The sequence below is a fragment of the Aquarana catesbeiana genome, linkage group LG01, assembly GCF_042186555.1.
Source record: "Aquarana catesbeiana isolate 2022-GZ linkage group LG01, ASM4218655v1, whole genome shotgun sequence".
NCBI lineage: Eukaryota > Metazoa > Chordata > Amphibia > Anura > Ranidae > Aquarana > Aquarana catesbeiana.
Window position 1 is genome coordinate 633,611,489 of NC_133324.1, and position 18,472 is coordinate 633,629,960.

General features: G+C 45.1%; 1 protein-coding gene across 1 annotated transcript in view; it reads right to left on the bottom strand.

The window, feature by feature from the left end:
- Positions 1-18,472, bottom strand: part of GPRIN3 (GPRIN family member 3) — a 298,801-nt gene that overhangs the window by 14,509 nt on the left and 265,820 nt on the right. The window lies entirely within an intron of this gene.

Sequence of the window (18,472 nt, forward strand, 5' to 3'; positions counted from 1 at the left end):
TCATCCGTGTGAAAGAGGCCTAAAGGAATTTTTCACACATAGATGATGTCCGCTGTCTGCCCTATCCCTTGTCTATATCTGAACTTTATGGGCCTGTACCCTTCTTCTGTTGTTTTCCAGGGTGTATCTAACCCAGCATTACAGATAGGTGTATATAGCCCAACATTACAGATAGGTTATATAGACCACCCCCCTCCCCTTCGCAGGGCTTGCTCCACTTACAGAACCCCCTACTGACAGCACAACCCCCCCAGCGTGGGGCTCGCAGTACTGACGCCCCCCCCCCCACGGGAGGTCCGGCACGGGGCTCGCTCCACTGACAGCACCCCCCCCACAGCACGGGGCTCACAGCACCCTCCCCCTACCGCGCAGGAGGTCCGGCTGTGGAAATGATTGTCCTGTCTCTCCACTCACCTTCACAGTGCGGGCAGCAGCGGCGGCGGAGGTATCCGCTTCTCATGCTTGCTCCGCTTGCCAAAGCGCCGCTAGGCATCTAATAGGATCGCCTGGTGCTTTGGCCAATCGGGAAACAGGTCTCACCGACCTGTCTCCTGACTGGTGGGGAGGCACTGTAGTGTGAAAATAGCGAAAATTTATTCACTATGGTCATATAATTGGGTGGGATCGGGACCCCAAGCCCACACTTTTTTTGAAGCCTATTAGAGCCTCTGGCTCTAATCAGGTGCTTAAAAAAAACACCCCCGCTATAGGAATCCATGCACCCGGTGTCCTGAAAGGGCCGGGCGCATGGATAGGGGGCAGCGCCTGTGCCTGTGCGCCCTCAATGCACAGGCCGCCACTACGATGGTCCATCAGATAGTGCTATGCAGCCAGAAGAAACTCTCTAAAACATATACAACTGTGAATTTATATAGAGAACTTGTACTCTGGGAAGAAGTTTTGTACAATTTTCTCTCAATCACATCCTGCTAAATGTGATGTTTAAGTAAAGATCCCACTGTTTTTTTCTGTTAAAAAAAAAAAAAAGATCCCACTGTTTAGGTATATGCATATAAGGCAATAACAAGCACTTCAGATATCTTTCTTCAGAGCTCTTGCTCCTTAACCACTTAAGCTCCGGACCATTTGGCTGGCCAAAGACCAGAGTGCTTTTTGAGATTTGGCACTGCGTCCCTTTAACTCACAATTGCGCGGTCGTGCAACGTGGCTCCCAAACAAAATTGACTTCCTTTTTTTCCCACAAATAGAGCTTTCTTTTGATGGTATTTGATCACCTCTGCGGTTTTTATTTTTTGCGCTATAAACAAAAAAAGAGCGACAATTTTGAAAAAAAGCAATATTTTTTACTTTTTGCTATAATAAATATCCCCCAAAAATATATAAAAAAACATTTTTTTTCCTCAGTTTAGGCCGATACGTATTCTATTACATATTTTTGGTAAAAAAAATCACAATAAGCGCTTTTTGATTGATATGCGCAAAAGTTATTGCATCTACAAAATAGGGGATAGTTTTATGGCATTTTTATTAATTGTTTTTTTACTAGTAATAGCGGCGTTCAGCAATTTTTATCGTGACTGCGACATTATGGCGTACAGATTGGACACTTTTGGCACTATTTTGGGACCATTCACATTTATACAGCGATCAGTGCGATTAAAAATGCATTGATTACTGTGTAAATGTGACTGGCAGTGAAGGGGTTAACCACTAGGTGGCGCTGTAGGGGTTAAGTGTGTCCTAGGAAGTGATTCTAACTGTAGGGGGGATGGGCTATGTGTGACACGACAATGATTACCGCTTCCGATTACAGGGAGCTGTGATCAGCGTCAGTGTCACTAGGCAGAATGGGGAAATGCTTGTTTACATTAACATTTCCCCGTTCTTCCTCTCCATGAGACGATCGCGGGTGTCCCCACGGACATCGAGTCCGCGGGACCCGCGGTCACACTCACGGAGCTCCCGGTGGGCGCGTGCGCTCCCGCAAGCCGCCTCTTAAAGGGCGACGTACAGGTACGTTACTCTGCCTGTACATGCCCTTCTGCCGCAGTATATCAGCGTGAGGCGGTCAGGAAGTGGTTAATTAATCTAAAAAGTGCGTAAAACCAATATCTCTTTAGTGATCAACACAAAAACATGTGTGTGAAAAAATAAGGTTAACTCATATTAAACCATAATAAACAATGTGCATCAAAAAAATGGTAAAATAACAGTCCCATAACTTATAATTCACTTATGCATAACAAAGAAATAAACTTCAAACAGAAATATATAAAAGTCCAAATGTGAAATCTTGAAAATTATGAAAATCCACATGTTGGAATCTCAAACCACCTCACAGACAAGTGTGCCAGTTCCCTCGCCAGACAGTAATGATCCCCAAATGATAAAAGAGCAACAGCACAGAAATCATCCAATTGAGTTACCACCACTCAGGATACCACTGACTCCACCACCTCCACAGTCCTTCACTGGTTATCCAAGGCCAGCCCCTCAAAGTAAGAATGGGTAGGAGAAAGAACAAAAGACCATAGAGTAGTATGTTAAAACTGTGGTTTTGAAAATATTTTTTCACACACATATTTTTGTATTGACCACCACAGAGATATTGGTTTTGCGCAACTTTTAGATTAATTGTTTCTGTAATTCCTTTGTGTCCAGAATATAGGTTGCTGCATTACCTCCTTTTTTGCACTAAGCGCACATATTTTCTGTTATTTATATATTGTTCATTAATATCTCAGTGTGACCTGGCTGATCCAGGCGATTTCTGTCAATACAATCAACAAGTAGATGTTTCCCCACTGTCATTCTTTGCCAGCTTTAAACAAACTGAAAAGAAACTGTGCACATGCCTTTTTTCGGCCTTCAAATTGAAGATCTGAATTTAAAGTGTATGTAAACACTAATGCCCACACGATAGGATTTTCAGACAACAAAATCCATGGGATTTTTTCCGACTGATGTTGGCTCAAACTTGTCTTGCATACACACGGTCACACAAAGTTGGTCGGAAATTCCGAGCGTAAAGAACGCGGTGACGTACAACACGTATGATGAGCCGAAAAAAATGAAGTTCAATAGCCAGGGCTGCTCTTCTGCTCGATTCCGAGCATGCGTGGCACTTTGTGCGTCGGAACTGTGTACACACGATCGGAATTTCCGACAACGGATTTTATTGTCGGAAAACTTGAGAACCAGCTCCCAAATTTTGTGTGACGGAAATTCCTATGGAAAATGTGTGATGGAGCCTATACATGGTCGGAATTTCCGACAACAAGGTCCTATCACACATTTTCCATTGAAAAATCCTATCTTGTGTACAGGGCATAACAATAAATTTTTCCTATTTCCCCCCCTTTTTGGTCTGTTAATAATACCAATGAAAGTATTTGGTTATATCTGTTCGACAAGTGCAAATAAAAATGAGCTGTTGATCCAGCCAGAAATCTTGTGAGCTGTTAACTTCCTGTGCTCTCTACCACTGGACTGCAAACAGTTAGCATTGTTCCCTGCTATAAAACATAAGATAGAAAATACTTCTCCTTAAAGCCTAGTACACATGGGCCGAATGTCAGGCAACATCAGCCGGTTCAATAAAAACCAGCTGACATTCGGCCCGTGTATATGGCAGCTGGTCCGACAGACATCGGCTGTTCAGCCAGCTTCTGTTGGATGTGCATGCTGGAAAACCAATGGCCGACCGGCTCCTGATCAGCGCTCTTAACCAATGGCTGAGAACACAACAGCTCAGCGGGGGAGATCGCTGTACTAACGTCGGATAGTTAGTACAGCGGCGCTGACCAAAGTTGTCAGTTTTTTTTTTCGTTCAACTTGCTGAGTTGAACGAAAAAAAAAACTGATAGTGTGTATTAAGCTTTAATGGATAAGAAAAAGTTATCCTAACCACTTCCTGTCCTGTGTGACAACCCTGCTCAGAACAGTTGATAGCCTAAAACAAGAAGTGCCAAGACCATATCTAGGGCTGCATTCACACCTGAGACTTTTCAGCTCGTAAAACGCCAGAAAAATGCCCACAACAAGCAAAATCCCATTAATTTAAATGGCCCTGGTTCACATCTGAGCGTTTTGTTGTCTGAAGCAAAACGCCTGAAGCTCAAAAAAATACATGAGCTTCTTTTTGGGCAGATTACAGGCGTTTTTCTGCTTTTTACATTGGTGACCTTTTGACCTGTGTAAAACCGCGGCAAATTCACGTGACTCTCTGCCTGAAAACAAAACACTCAGGTGTGAATGCAGCCCAAAGACTGTTAAGCTGCAGTACTATCAATTTTTGTTTTTGGGTTTCGATGCACTTTAAATTTAAAGTTGTTCGTTTAATAAAATATTGACAGGTCGTTACCAACAGATCCGCTATTTCTGGTCCCACTACAGAACAGGCTGTGAATTTTTTCTTCCAGGTTTCTTTAAGTTTATATAATAATTTATTTAAATGTATGAAATTTCATGCTCTCTCACAGTGGCTAGATAGTACAAAAATTCAAGAATACCCTCCATAGCCTTAAAGATTTTACTGCTATATAAAGTATTATACTTTCTAAAAATATTGTTTAAACAACATAAAACCCAGGATTTGTAAAAAAAATAAAAAATAAAAGGAACATTTTTTTTTCTTTTTTTTTATATTTGAACTTGGTGAGTATTAATTACTTAATTCAGTAAAAATTAAATGAAACGTGTTACTACATCATTAAAATGTATAGTAGATTACTCAATAAGCTGGGGCAGATCATATAGAAAAGCTGTAAGACAAAGCCTTACAAAGCCTTGAATTGGTCCACCCTTTGCAGCTATAACAGCTGCCCACAAGGTTTAGGAGTGTGTCTATGGGAATGTTTGACCATTCTTCCAAAAGAGCATTTGTGAGGTTAGGCACCGATGTTGGACGAGAAGGCCTGGCTCGCAGTCTCTGCTCTAATTCATCCCAAAGGTGTTCTATCGGGTTGAGATCAGGACCAACCCCTGAAAAACAATCCCACACCATAATCCCCCCTTCACCAAATGATTTGGACCAGTGCACAAAGCAAGGTTCATAAAGACATGGATGAGCAAATTTGAGGTGGAGGAACTTGACTGGCCTGCACAGAGTCCTGATCTCAACCCGACAGAACACCTTTGGGATGAATTAGAGCAAAGACTAGGTGCCAAGCCTTCTCGCCCACATCAGTGCCTGACCTCACAAATGCGTTTTTGGAAGAATGGTCAAACATTCCCATAGACACACTCCTAAACCTTGTGGACAGCCTTCCCAGAAGAGTTGAAGCTGTTATAGTTGCAAAGGGTGGGCCAACTCAATATTGAACCCTAAGGACTAAGACTGGAATGCCATTAAAGTTCATGTGTGTGTAAAGGCAGGCATCACAATACTTTTGGTAATATAGTGTATGTGTGGCGGCGGCGGGTTTGTGCCTGGGGTCCAGTGCGTGCCTGTACATCATTTCAGGTGCGATTCAGATCTGAATTTTTGCCTGAATTTGCACTTGAACCAGACCCAAACACGCACAGGACCCTTCTGCAATCCGGACCGTGGCCGTCCCGGACCTGTGTGAACCGGCTTCATTGAGATCCAGTCACACTCGCCTGTCATACAAATTGGATGCTGGGAAACCTGCATCCAATTTGCATATATGTGAACCCAGCCTTAGAGCCTTAGAGAAAGTTCCAAGGATAAGATTCAAGCAAGACCAGAAGATTTGCCTGCAAAATACTTTGTTCTTTACTGCTACATATATGAATTTTGTGCTGTGTAACTCTTATGACAACTCAGCCTTACAGTGGTAGAACTACCAGGGTCGCAACAGTCGCACTTGAGATGGGGCCCAAGCATTCCGCCACTGTCGGGGGGCCCCAGCGGGGTTGCTAGCCGTACGGCTTTGAGCTGAGAGAGAGCGTGTCTCTCTCATATAGCTCACAGCCGTCATTGACAGTTCTCCCTCTCTCCAACAGGATGAGAGACGACACAGCCGATCTGCTCCGTCTCCAACCCCCCCCCCCCCCTGTGTGTGCTCCGCTGGAAATGTGAGCTAGTTAGCTTCACACTTGACTGTCTGCGGAGCACTCAGAGGAGAGGGAAGGGGGGAGAAGGGGGAGCAGATCGGCCGTGTCTCCTCTCCCATCCCATGTGAGAGAGGACAGAGGGGGAGATAGAACTGTCAATGCCGCCTATGTGCTGTTCCATGAGAGAGACACTCTCAGCTCAGAGCCGTACTGAGAAGGCAGACGGCACTGATGATAAAACTGACAGGCTTCACTGCTAAGGCTGCACTAATAGGAGGCACTAATGGACACTGATAGGGGCATTGATTGGCACTGATAGGAGGCACTAATGGACACTGATAGGAGGCATTTATGGGCACTGATAGGAGGCACTAATGGGCATTGATAGGCTGCACTGATGAGCACTGATATGAGGCATTTATGGGCACTGATAGGAGGCACTAATGGGTACTGATAGGCTACACTGATGAGCACTGGTAGGAGGCACTAATGTGCACTGATAGGCTTCACTGATGAGCACTGATAGGTAGAACTCAGGCAGCATTGACAAGCACTGATAGGTGGCATTGATGAGCACTGATAGGCAGAACTCATAGGCAGCATTGGTGAGCACTGATAGGTGGCACTGATAGGCAGATTTGATGAGCACTAATAGGCTGCATTGATGAGCACTGATGGGCAGTGAGCACTGATAGGTGGCACTGATAGATACTGATAGGTGGCATTGATGAGCACTGATAGGTGGTACTGATGGGCGCTGATAGGCCGGCATTGATGACCACTGATAGGCAGCATTGATGAGCACTGATAGATGATGCTGATAGGCAGCATTGATGAGCACTGATAGATGGCACTGATGGGCAACATTGAAGAGCACTGATACGTGGCGCTGATGCTGTTAGGCGGCATTGATGAGAAATGATGATCACTAATAGGCGGCATTGATGAGCACTGATAGGTAACACTTGTAGGCCGAATTGATGGGCACTGATAGGCAGCACTGATAGGCGGCATTGATGAGCACTGATAGGTGGCACTGATGATTGGGGCACTGATTATCACTGTAAATAATTTACTGACATTCTTTACGGTAACAGCAGTCCTTTTGTCACACAGACACAGTGTGGGAGGAAAGGGCTGCAGATAACTAGCAAGTCTGTTTACATGTGATCAGCTGATCACATGGTAAAGGGCCGCTGTGATTGCACTGGTTGCACGTGCCAGGGTGCACATGGAAGGTAGGGTTCTGGGAGGATGTCCATGGACACCCTCCCAAAATTGGAAGCCCAGGGCTCGGATGGAGGGGAGGGGGAGCAGGGGGCCCATCATGGTTTCTTGCAGCTAGGCCCTGAAGGTCCTAGTTACACCTCTGCAGCCATATATATTAAATATCTCCATATATTTTTGTTTTGTTTTGTGTGGTACCAGTATGTGATTCATCCACCAAATTCTTGTGGCAGGTTTCCCTGCAGCGGTGTATATGTCAATGATGCTTTTACAAGGCCAAAACACATGTTTGCTGAACTTGCCAAATGTTTGTAAATCTGCATTCTGTGGAACCTAAGATTCAACTTTTCAGCAACCAATACCTATATCAGACATCCCAACCCGCAAAAACTAATTTCATGGAGGTTTCAGAGAGGTTACGCTTTGCGGTGGCGCCGACCCCCCCCCCCCCTAATAAAAGTGCCCATGAAATGCAGCCTTACCAGTGCCCATGAAATGCAGCCTTACCAGTGCCCATGAAATGCAGCCTGATCACACAGCTGCTGGGGCTGGGCTGCTGGCCCTGAAGTCTGGCTGCTGGAGCCTGGGGTCTGGCTGCTGGGGCCAAAGGTCTGGCTGCTGGAGCTGGGCTTTATGATGTCAGTTGAAAAAACGTGTAGGCTGCTGTTCCTGACTTCTTTTGAAAAAACTAGAAAACTGGCTTTTGTCCCAGCAACTTTATTATTTTCTGAGTCACTAACCTGGAACATTTATGCAGTTCAGGAGCTCTGACTTGACTTGTTTCAGGTCAGTGACTTTAAAACTATTGAAGCCAGAGAGAGAACGCAGCTAGCATTTTCAGAAGAAAGTCAGTTCTCTCTCGGCCCCAGTGGGGAACATGCTGGTATCAGCTCCTGGTCTTGGGATCCTGGGACTGCTCCATAGCAGAGCACTGTAAATACAATGCCTGATATTCGCCGCCACCCAGCAATCATTTCTGAATGTAAACAAGGCATTTTTTCATAGGGGAAGATGGAGATCTTGTGTTTACAGGTTGTTCTTTCTACCGTACATCATTCTGTAACAATGAAAGGCTAAAATATGTCCAAAATAAGAATGCAAAAATGCAAAAAAAAGCAGGGATAATTTTTGCTTAAGCAGGAAACCGACTTTAGTTTTTCAATTATCTCCATTCAGTACAACATTGCAAGTATTCTCAGGAATGTAACTGAACTACTATGGTACCATCCTGCTACCCAAACACCTACATTCATATTAACCGCTTCCAGACCACCCCACGCACATATACTATGGCAGGGTGGCCCTTCAGCGTGGAATCACGTACCTGTATGTCTTTTTTTTTTCCGGGGTCTGGGCACACATGTGTGGTGCCGGTGTCTTGCCGAGAATGTCCCGCCGGCGGATAAGGACCCCCATGTACTGCGCAGGCGCAGCGCTTGCGCAGTACGAACGACTAAGGAGCCGCCGAAAATAGCCGAACATGAAAAACTTCAATCAGCCTGCGCCCTGGGTCCAGGTTCAAGCCCCACCATCCAAGTGGACCTAGAGGGAGAATAAAAAAGTGCCGAGCGAAGCAAGGCCGTGCCCGAAGCAGAGCGAGCAAAGCGAGCCCGCGAGGGGCCCTCTTACAGGCGCCGTGTACAGCTGATTTACAACTATTTGGCTTCGGCTATTTCCGCCGGCTCCTACTGCGCAGGCGTAGAGGGGGGTCCTTATCCGCCGAGGGGAACTTTCTCGGCAGAACACCGGCAATCTGCTCCCGCTGTGATTGGATGCAGCGGGAGCCAATCAGCAGGTCTGGCGGACCTGATGTTCGCTGGCACCCGCCGATCATTTCCGAGAGAGGCAGAACGCCGGTCTGCCTATGTAAACAAGGCAATTGCCGTTTTGTCAGAGAGGAAGATGGAGATCTTGTGTTTCTGCTAAGCAGGAACAGGGATCTCTGGCTTCCCCCAGTCAAAGCACCCCCACACAGTTAGCAAGCATTCCCAGGGAACATATATAACCCTTTGCTTGCCCCTGATGTTCCCTGCCAGTGTCATTAATATAGTAACAGTGCATTTTTTTTTTTTAGCACTGACTACTGTATTGGGGTCACTGGTCCCCGTACACACAAGCGGATTTTCCGTCGGAAAAAACTTGGATGGTTTTTCCGACGAATTCTGCTCAAGCTTGCCTTGCATACACACGGCCACACAAAAGTTCTCTGAACCTTCGACCGTCAAAAATGCGGTGACGTACAACACTACGACGAGCCAAGAAAATGAAGTTCAATGCTTCTGAGCATGCGTCGAATTGTTTCCGAGCATGCGTAGGAATTTTGCGCGTCGAAATTTGTACAGACGATCGCATTTTTGGATAGGAATATTTCCTGACCGAAAAATAGAGAACATGCTCTCAATCTTTTGCTGGTTGGAATTCCACCAGCAAAAGACCGATGGAGCATACACACGGTCGCATTTTCTGACAAAATGCTCTCATCTGAGTTTTGCTGGCGGAATTTCGGATCGTGTGTACGTGGCATTAGTGTCACATTTGTCTGCTGCAATGTCGCAGTCCCGCTAAAAATCACTGATCGCAGCCATTACTATTAAAATAAAAATCCATAAATCTACAGTGCCTTGCAAAAGTATTCATCCCCCTTGGCTTTTTACCTATTTTGTTACATTACAGCCTTTAGTTCAATGTTTTTTTAATCTGAATTATGTGATGGATCAGAACACAATAGTCTAAGTTGGTGAAGTAAAATTAGAAAAATATATACATAAAAAACTATTTTAGAAATTAAAAACTGATAATTGGCATTTGCGTATGTATTCACCCCCTTTGTTATGAAAGCCCATAAAAAGCTCTGGTGCAACCAATTACCTTCAGAAGTCACATAATTAGTGAAATGATGTCCACCTGTGTGCAATCTAAGTGTCACATGATCTGTCATTACATATACACACCTTTATGAAAGGCACCAGAGGCTGCACCAGAGGCTGCAACACCTAAGCAAGAGGCACCACTAACCAGAACACTGCCATAAAGTACAAGTTAGGTATAGGTTATAAAAAAAATATCCAAATCTTTGATGATCACTAGGAGCACCATCAAATCTATCATAACCAAATGGAAAGAACATGGCACAACAGCAAACCTGCTAAGAGACGGCCGCACACCAAAACTCACGGACCGGGCAAGGAGGGCATTAATCAGAGAGGCAGCACAGAGACCTAAAGTAACCCTGGTGGAGCTGCAGAATTCCACAGCAGAGACTGGAGTATCTGTACATAGGACGACAATAAGCTGTACGCTCCATAGAGTTGGGCTTTATGGCAGAGTGGCCAGAAGAAAGCCATTACTTTCAGCAAAAAACAAAATGGCACTTTTTGAGTTTGCGAAAAGGCATGTGGGAGACTCCCAAAATGTATGGAGGATGGTGCTCTGGTCTGCTGAGAATAAAATTGAGCTTTTTGGCCATCAAAGAAAACGCTATGTCTGGCACAAACCCAACACATCACATCACCCAAAGAACACCATCCCCACAGTGAAACATGGTGGAGGAAGCATCATGCTGTGGGGATGTTTTTCAGCAGTTGGGACTGGGAAACTGGTCAGAGTTGAGGGAAAGATGGATGGTGCTAAATACAAGGATATTCTTGAGCACAACCTGTACCACACCCCAAACACACTGCTAAAGCAACACTTGAGTGGTTTAAGGGGAAACATGTAAATGTGTTGGAATAGCCCAGACCTCAATCTAATGGAAAATCTGTGGTCAGACTTAAAGATTGCTGTTCACAAGCGCAAACCATCCAACTTGAAGCAGCTGGAGTAGTTTTGCCAGGATGAATGGGCAAAAATCCCAGTGGTAAGATGTGGCAAGCTCATACAGACTTATCCAAAGCGACTTGGAGCTGTGATAGCCGCAAAAGTATTGACTTTAGGGGGGGGAATAGTTATGCACATTGACTTTTTCTGTTATTTTGTCCTATTTGTTGTTTGCTTCGCAATAATAATAATAAAAAAAAAACATCTTCAAAGTTGTGGGCATGTTCTGTAAATTAAATGAATCCACAAACAATACATGTTAATTCCAGGTTGTGAGGCAACAAAACACGAAAAATGCCAAGGGGGTGAATACTTTTGCAAGGCACTGTGCAATATAATTTGGTACAAGAGGAATGAGAGGGCCCTCCTCGTTAGAGCTTACAATCTAATCTCTAAATCTATTGGATTTATAGACAGGTCATGGTTGGGTTACACTCCAGCAGTCTTCTGCTCCCCACCACCACCTGTGTACAGATGAAGGCAGATTTCCTGCTGGCCACTAAAGGTGCCAGCAGAAAGATGTTTCACAGAACATGTTTGACACTCCTGATTTACATTTGTAAGAACCTCTGATACTACAAATGCCATCTGTTATAAGAGTTTCTGGTGCTATAATCAATGTTTATTATATCTATTGTAGAGACCTCTTGTGTTACAAAAGCTATCTGTTACAAGGAGTTCTGATACTACGAACACCATCTACACTAAGGAAATCTGGTACCAATAGCATAATTGGTTAAAAATTGCTAGAAGCATGAAATTTATTATATGGACCACAGATACCACAGGCACTATCTGTTGTAATTAGTCTAGTACCTGTGCCTGAATTAAAGCGGTAGTAAATTGCGGCAGTTAAAAAGCAAACAAAAAATCCCTTGTAGAGCAATTGCATAAGTATAAGTATAAGTTGCTAGTATACATTACACCATTAAGAATGAATGGTACCCACAAGCTTGTCGCGTGCTTTGCAACAAATTTACTGATATCTGGAAATGCAGGCAGGATGGCGGCTATATAGGTAAAAAAGTCCATCTACTTAAACCAATAGAAAAAATAAATAAATAGAAAACCTCCATATAAAAAACCCTATACCCATAGTTGATCCAGAGGAAGGCAAAAAAGCTGCTACAAAGCATGGCTCAATTTGCTCCAGTGGAGGAAAACATTTCTTCCTGATCCCCCAGGATCAAACATATCTGATGTTATTACCCTTGAATTTTAATATCCAATTACTCTTACTATGAAGGTTGCAGGAAAATTGAAAAGACAAATGTGAGGGAGCTCCCAATGCTTTAGCCTAACCGACCATACTCACTATATGTGTCTTCAGAAACAGGGTCAAACTAGAGGCCCTGGACCCAGAGAATTCTCAGTGGCTAACACATTACACAAAGGTCTGTAAAGGGGGGCGTGGTCTCGGCATGGTGGCGCGAGGACGTTTGTTCTGAAAGCTCCTGGTCAGTGGCTCCCTTGCAGCATACAAACGTTAACTTACCACACATTGCTGGTATCCACTGGTACCCTAGACAACCAGCAGACTGGACCGTCGATCACTGCACACCATCTGCGGCATGGATAGTTATGTAAAGCAGCACAAACTGTCCGCCTCCACTTCGGCAGTCTCCAAGATGGGGCCGACCAGCCACGAGGCAGAGGATACTCTGGGAGATGTGGCTGCATCTAAAAGCTCACAGCTGCCAGGAGAGGACTTCACCATGCCGCCATACTCTCCTATCAGCGACTTATCTCCTTGCCTCCCGAGATCTCTGGCAGTCTCAACAGACATTGATGAGGATCTATTAAGCCTAAGACATGCCTCTCCATATGCCTCATCCTCCCACACTGAGCGCGGTCTCAACCCAGCACGGACCGTAGACGGGCAGGGAAATAAATAACATTTCCTCCTGATCCCCCAGGATCAAACATATCTGATGTTATTACCCTTGAATGTTAATATCCAATTACTCTTACTATGAAGGTTGCAGGAAACAGTGAGTAACAGTGAGTAACCCCATTACACCATCTCAGCAATTGGAGCTTGCATTTAGCGCTGACCCTGCACATAAACTATGGACACCAGAGATGATTTTGAATCACTAGCTGCCAGAATGGAGTCAGCCATGAGGGGAGAGATACAGTCTCTTAAGCAGGAAGTCCCAGCACTGGACCGTATTGCAGCAGTGGAACAGGAACAGGGAGCAATGTCCCAGTCTATACAACCTGTGCAATCTTCTCACACCGAACTTAATGACCAATTTATACAGCTGCAGCTGCTCCTAGATGACCTGGAGAACCGCAGTCGCAGACAGAACATACGCCTAAGGGGAGTCCCTGAATCCATCCCATAATCAGAGCTCCGTCTGATGGTAACCTCCATCTTTAACCGTTACCTGGACCGCACGCATGACACGGTCATAACTATAGACCGAGTTCACAGAACACTCGACCCACATTCTAACATGCCTGACAGACCCAGATATGTGCTCTGTTGCCTAAACTCCTTTAACCTTAAGGAGGAAATTCTGCGGCAGGCCTGGCAGGTGGGGGTCTTGGAATTCGATGGTGCGGCTATTCACCTACTCCCAGATATTTCCAGGAGAACCCTGATGATGCGGCGGGCACCTAAACCACTTCAAGATGGTATTGGAGAGAAAGGTCTCACTTACAAATGGGGACACCCGTTCCATCTTATTGTTCGTAAGGGTACTAACACCTTCCCACTATGTCACCCCGCATCTGTTCACGTTCGCTGAGATGAACCCAATCACTGTTCCTAGCTGGCTCCTGGTAACCATGCCATCGAACCCACAGCATCGGTCTACTGATGGCAGACCTCAAAGAAACCAGAACAACCGCCGCTCTCAAAGAGGCCCATCACAAACTCCTTAAGAACCGGTCCCTTGATTCTACATGCAGACTGATGACAATAGTGACTGACTGACTCCTCCTATGTGGTGTGTGAACACTCCTCTCTACCTGCATTACTTTGCCCTGTCTTTACCAAGGAAAGCTCAATAACCTCCTCTGCGGTTTTTCCCGGGGTCCACCTGCACACCTATGCAACTTAGAGTGAACTACCGACTTCAACTTCCCAGTATACCCCAAACAGTGATACTACAGGCCTTCTTGCATAGACATTGCACCCGCTACCGGGACGGGGATGGAAAGGAGGGGGTTTGTTGTTGTCTCTCTTTTTCAGGTTGGAGTGATATGGACGGGCTCACTAAACAAATGCAGATGGAGGTCATGGACCTATCATACACTGCTGGCAGGGGGGAAAGTATTTGATTGTTACACTTACAATGACCTTTTTTTTTTTTTTTTAGGGCCTGTTGAGCTTTGAGAGGTCAGGTGAGGTAGATGTCAGATCCTAGATTAATGATACCTCTACCTTTAGGCGTCTCCCTAGCCTCCTCAGAGGGCTCATTTACCACTCGGACACCTGACACAGGCCATGTACAGCGGACCCCACTTGGGGAGATACTCTCTGAATTACCGCTGAGAGATGACAAAGTTTCTCCTCAACTGGGCCCTAGTCGCCAAGGTGGAGGGATGGGTCCTCGATGAGCCACAGACGTTATGGTCCCTGCCACAAATAGCGGGGAGGTCATGGGGCACACCTGGGGGCTTGGGGATGTTGTTTCCCGGGCCACCTGGTCTGCATGACCAGAGTTTAGCGCCTTAGATGACCTTTTTTGACTCAATACGACTGTATTACCTTACATGTTTGTGCTGGTGTACTGGAAATGTACAGGCGTTGCTGCAGGGGTCCCAAAGGCTAGGGCTCTGCGTTTGACTGTGCCCTACCACCTCCCAAAACAGGAATACTCTGCTCTGGTAGTAGTAGTTCTCCTCTGCGGAGTTCCCCTTCTTGATAGACCCCATACCTTTTTCGTTTCCATAACATTTTATTAAGTATATTCAAGGTATGTATACAGAGAAGGGTGGGTGTACAATACCATAATTTACATGGGCCCTGCTGCCTGAAGGTATACATGCAAACCAAAACCGTAACAGTGGTTTATTGTTCAATCCAATTATAACAACAAAAAGTTGTATAACAACGTTATAGTGCACTTAAGGAAATACAGCAGAATAGTATAGGTTATATGGTGAGTATGAACAAACGCTGTAACTCATAGGCCTGAAGGGACCTAATTTTTAGAGAAGTCAAATCCGTGTTGGCGTTGACTGTGTTGTGAATTAGGCTGGCTTCTTGAGATAAGAGGGATTAGTTGGGGGAGTCTCTGTGTAGACGTGGATGAGAATAGTCTACGGAGTGATAGGTTACATGGAGTGGTATTTATATGCGTTTGGGGGGTTTCTGTGGTTGGCAGACCTGCTGACAGCCAGGGTTAGGTACATTAGTTGGTTTGGGGTGGTAATGATGTGTGGTAAGGGAGAGGGTAGAGAAGGGATTGGAAAGGGGGTGGGGAGTGGGGGAGAGGGTGAGTGTGAGAGTGGCAGGAGATATGGGCAGGGTAGACTGAAACAGGGGGGCATATGCCTCATTTCTGACTCTGGTTTACGGTCTATCTGGCCTCAACTACCCTTTATGTAGGGTAGTTCGGTGTTAGGTCACCCAGAGAAGGAAAAAAAAAAAGGGTAAGCCCTGGGTAGTTTCTCTCTTCATTAAGTTTTGAAGTACATGGTTTGAATATATTCAGAGGTGGATCTGAACTGCGACCAACAAGACCAGGAAATAGTGTGTTTGAGATGTCATGGGCGATGGCTATGAGCTCTTCCATTTTGGAGATTTTGTCAATTCTTCAATACCATTCTTTTATTGAGGGGGTGTGGATTTTGCCCCATAAGGTTGGGACACATAGCTTAGCAGTGTTCAGCGTATACATAGCAAGAGATTTGACGTAAGAGCGTCTGGGTATAGTGGTATGGTGTAAGAGAAATTGGGAAGGAGAGAATTCTAATGTGAAGGTAGATACCCTGGAGATTATGTTGTGGACTTCGCTCCAGAACTTTTGAATGATAAGGCATGACCACCAAATGTGAAAGAGAGAGCCTGGCTCGAATTCGCATCTCCAAAATAAGTTGGATATCGATGGTGTGAACTTGTGAATAACAGTCGTAATTAAATATGTAATTGCCTTGGTATTCCAGATGAAAGGGAAATTATTTTGGCAGTGTATCTTTTGACAGGGAAATGTTTAGGGCGTACGATTTTTCAAAATTATTTTGAGGTTAGAGATATGTTGGAAGTGGGCAAATTCTCTTAATAAGTTTGGGAGGGTGATGTGTGACTCAGAGATATCATCTGCAAAGGCTGCAATTTTAATTTCGTGTCCAGAAACCGAGAGTCCCCTGACATTTGGCTCTGAGACAGTTGAGAAATGGCTCTAGCTTAAGTATGTAAAGAAGCGGAGATAAGGGGCAACCTTGGCGAGTTTCGTTTTAAACAGAGAAGACATTCTAGTCGGCCATTGACTTTAACCTGTGCCGTAGGACATGTGTAAAGGGCTAGGATCAGATTAAGCATATTATCCCCAAGTCCAAGGGATCGTAGGGTTGCAGCCATGTAGTCCCAGGCCACCCTGTCAAATGCCTTCACCGCATCTGGTGAAAGGAAGAAGCCGCTTTGCTTAGAGGAGGTTAGCCAGGAATGAAGGTTAATAGCTTTGACGGTTGGCGGGACAAAGCCAACTTGATCTATGGTCACCAATGATGGATGAGTGGGAGGAGGCGGTTAGACGGATGGATTGCTTAAAATGGGACAGTAATATTTATCCACAATATCTCCCAGGATATATGTAAAGACTATTCTTTGTTTGTTTGATTCTGAACTCAACATGTTAGTTGAGAGAGCTGATCACATTGGCCTGTAGAACTGGGTAGGAGCCGGACAGTCTAAGCCTACTATAGTTTGTTGCCTACTAGGCTGAGGAAGGGGGGAGATCACAGTTTGTATTGTTAATTGTAATTAGCTCCTGCTATTGTGAGAAGGTGTCCTGTGTTTATACTACTGTGTGAAGCTCGATGACCACAAGTCTGTCCTAAACGTCGTGTCACCTAAGTGACCTAGTCTGGGTAAGTGATTTAGTAAACTAGCTCATGTTAATTAGGTTTCTGGTTACAGTTGTATTGTTAGAGTAATATGAGCAGGAGGGGGGAACCTCCTCTTTAACTGTATAAAAAGACTTGTAATTTTGGTTCTAATAAAAGAGTCCATGTTGAGCAGCTAAATAAAATCTCGTCTTGTTTTGTGCTTGTGAGCAGTTGGAATATACGATATCTATATTCAGACTGTGAGGAAGCGGTATATGACAAAAGCACTCAAGCGGAGTATGGGGCGTTTCGTTACAACAGGATTTTGGCAAAGAGCTTGGTGTCCACATTGAGGAGGGAAATGGGGCAGTATTTAGAGACTCGAGTGTGATCTTTTCCTTCTTTAAGTAACACAGCTATGTGGGATTCTAGAGGGCGGCGTGGTGGGTGTGTTGGCGATGTAAGAGAATTGAATGTAGATAGAAAAGGAATAGTATATGTATCCTTGAATGTTTTGTAATATGCGGCCGTATAGCCGCCTGGGCCAGGGCTCTTCCCTGCTTATATTTGTTTGATTGCTTTGGCTAGTTCCTCCACTGAAATAGGGTTTTCTAGAGACTGAGCTATACCTCGAGGTATTAGGTTGGGTGTGTATTCTCTCAGACAGTCACGTATGAGTGTCGATCTGGGTGTGGTGGGCTCTTGAGGTGATTTTGTATGGGCCAGATTGTATAGGTCAGTGTAATAGCGTTCAAATCATGCAGTTATATCTTCGTTGCTTGTGGTGAGAGTGCCATCAGGAATTTGTCTTATCACATTAAGTGCTCTCTTGGCCTGTAAGGGTCTGGCCAGAAGTGCTCCGCCCCATACCCATTTCTTATCCTTCTATTTCTCTTTACTCCATCTTTTCTCGCCTTTTTCAACTTCCCCCATATCTTCCACTACCACCCTTTCTTCTCTCCTCCCCTCTGCCTTAACCCCCCCCCCCCCACCTAGGGAGTAGGCATCAGCAGGCATTCTGACGCTATGGCTCTTAAATTTCTATCATGGAGCGTTAAAGGACTGAACTCCCCTGAGAAGCGCACCAGCTGTCTGGCCGAACTCTGGAGACATAGGGCACACATAGCTTTCCTCCAAGAGACTCATTTTCAGGCAGACAGGGTCCCTAGACTTACTAACAAGCATTTCCCGGTGGCCTACCATAGTCCATCTACATCTTCTAAATCTAAGGGGACAAGTATCCTCCTATCCGAATCTCTACACTGGAAGTTTCTAGATGAACACCGAGATCATGAGGGCAGGTTCCTGCTCCTAAAGGGCAAAATCAATTCTCACACATTTACCCTTGCAAACTACCTCTTAAAACATGGCCATGCGGCCAAACAACGTTGTGCCAAAACTTTGACAGACCTTTTGACAAAACTCCACGCCCTGGAGAAGCAACATAAAG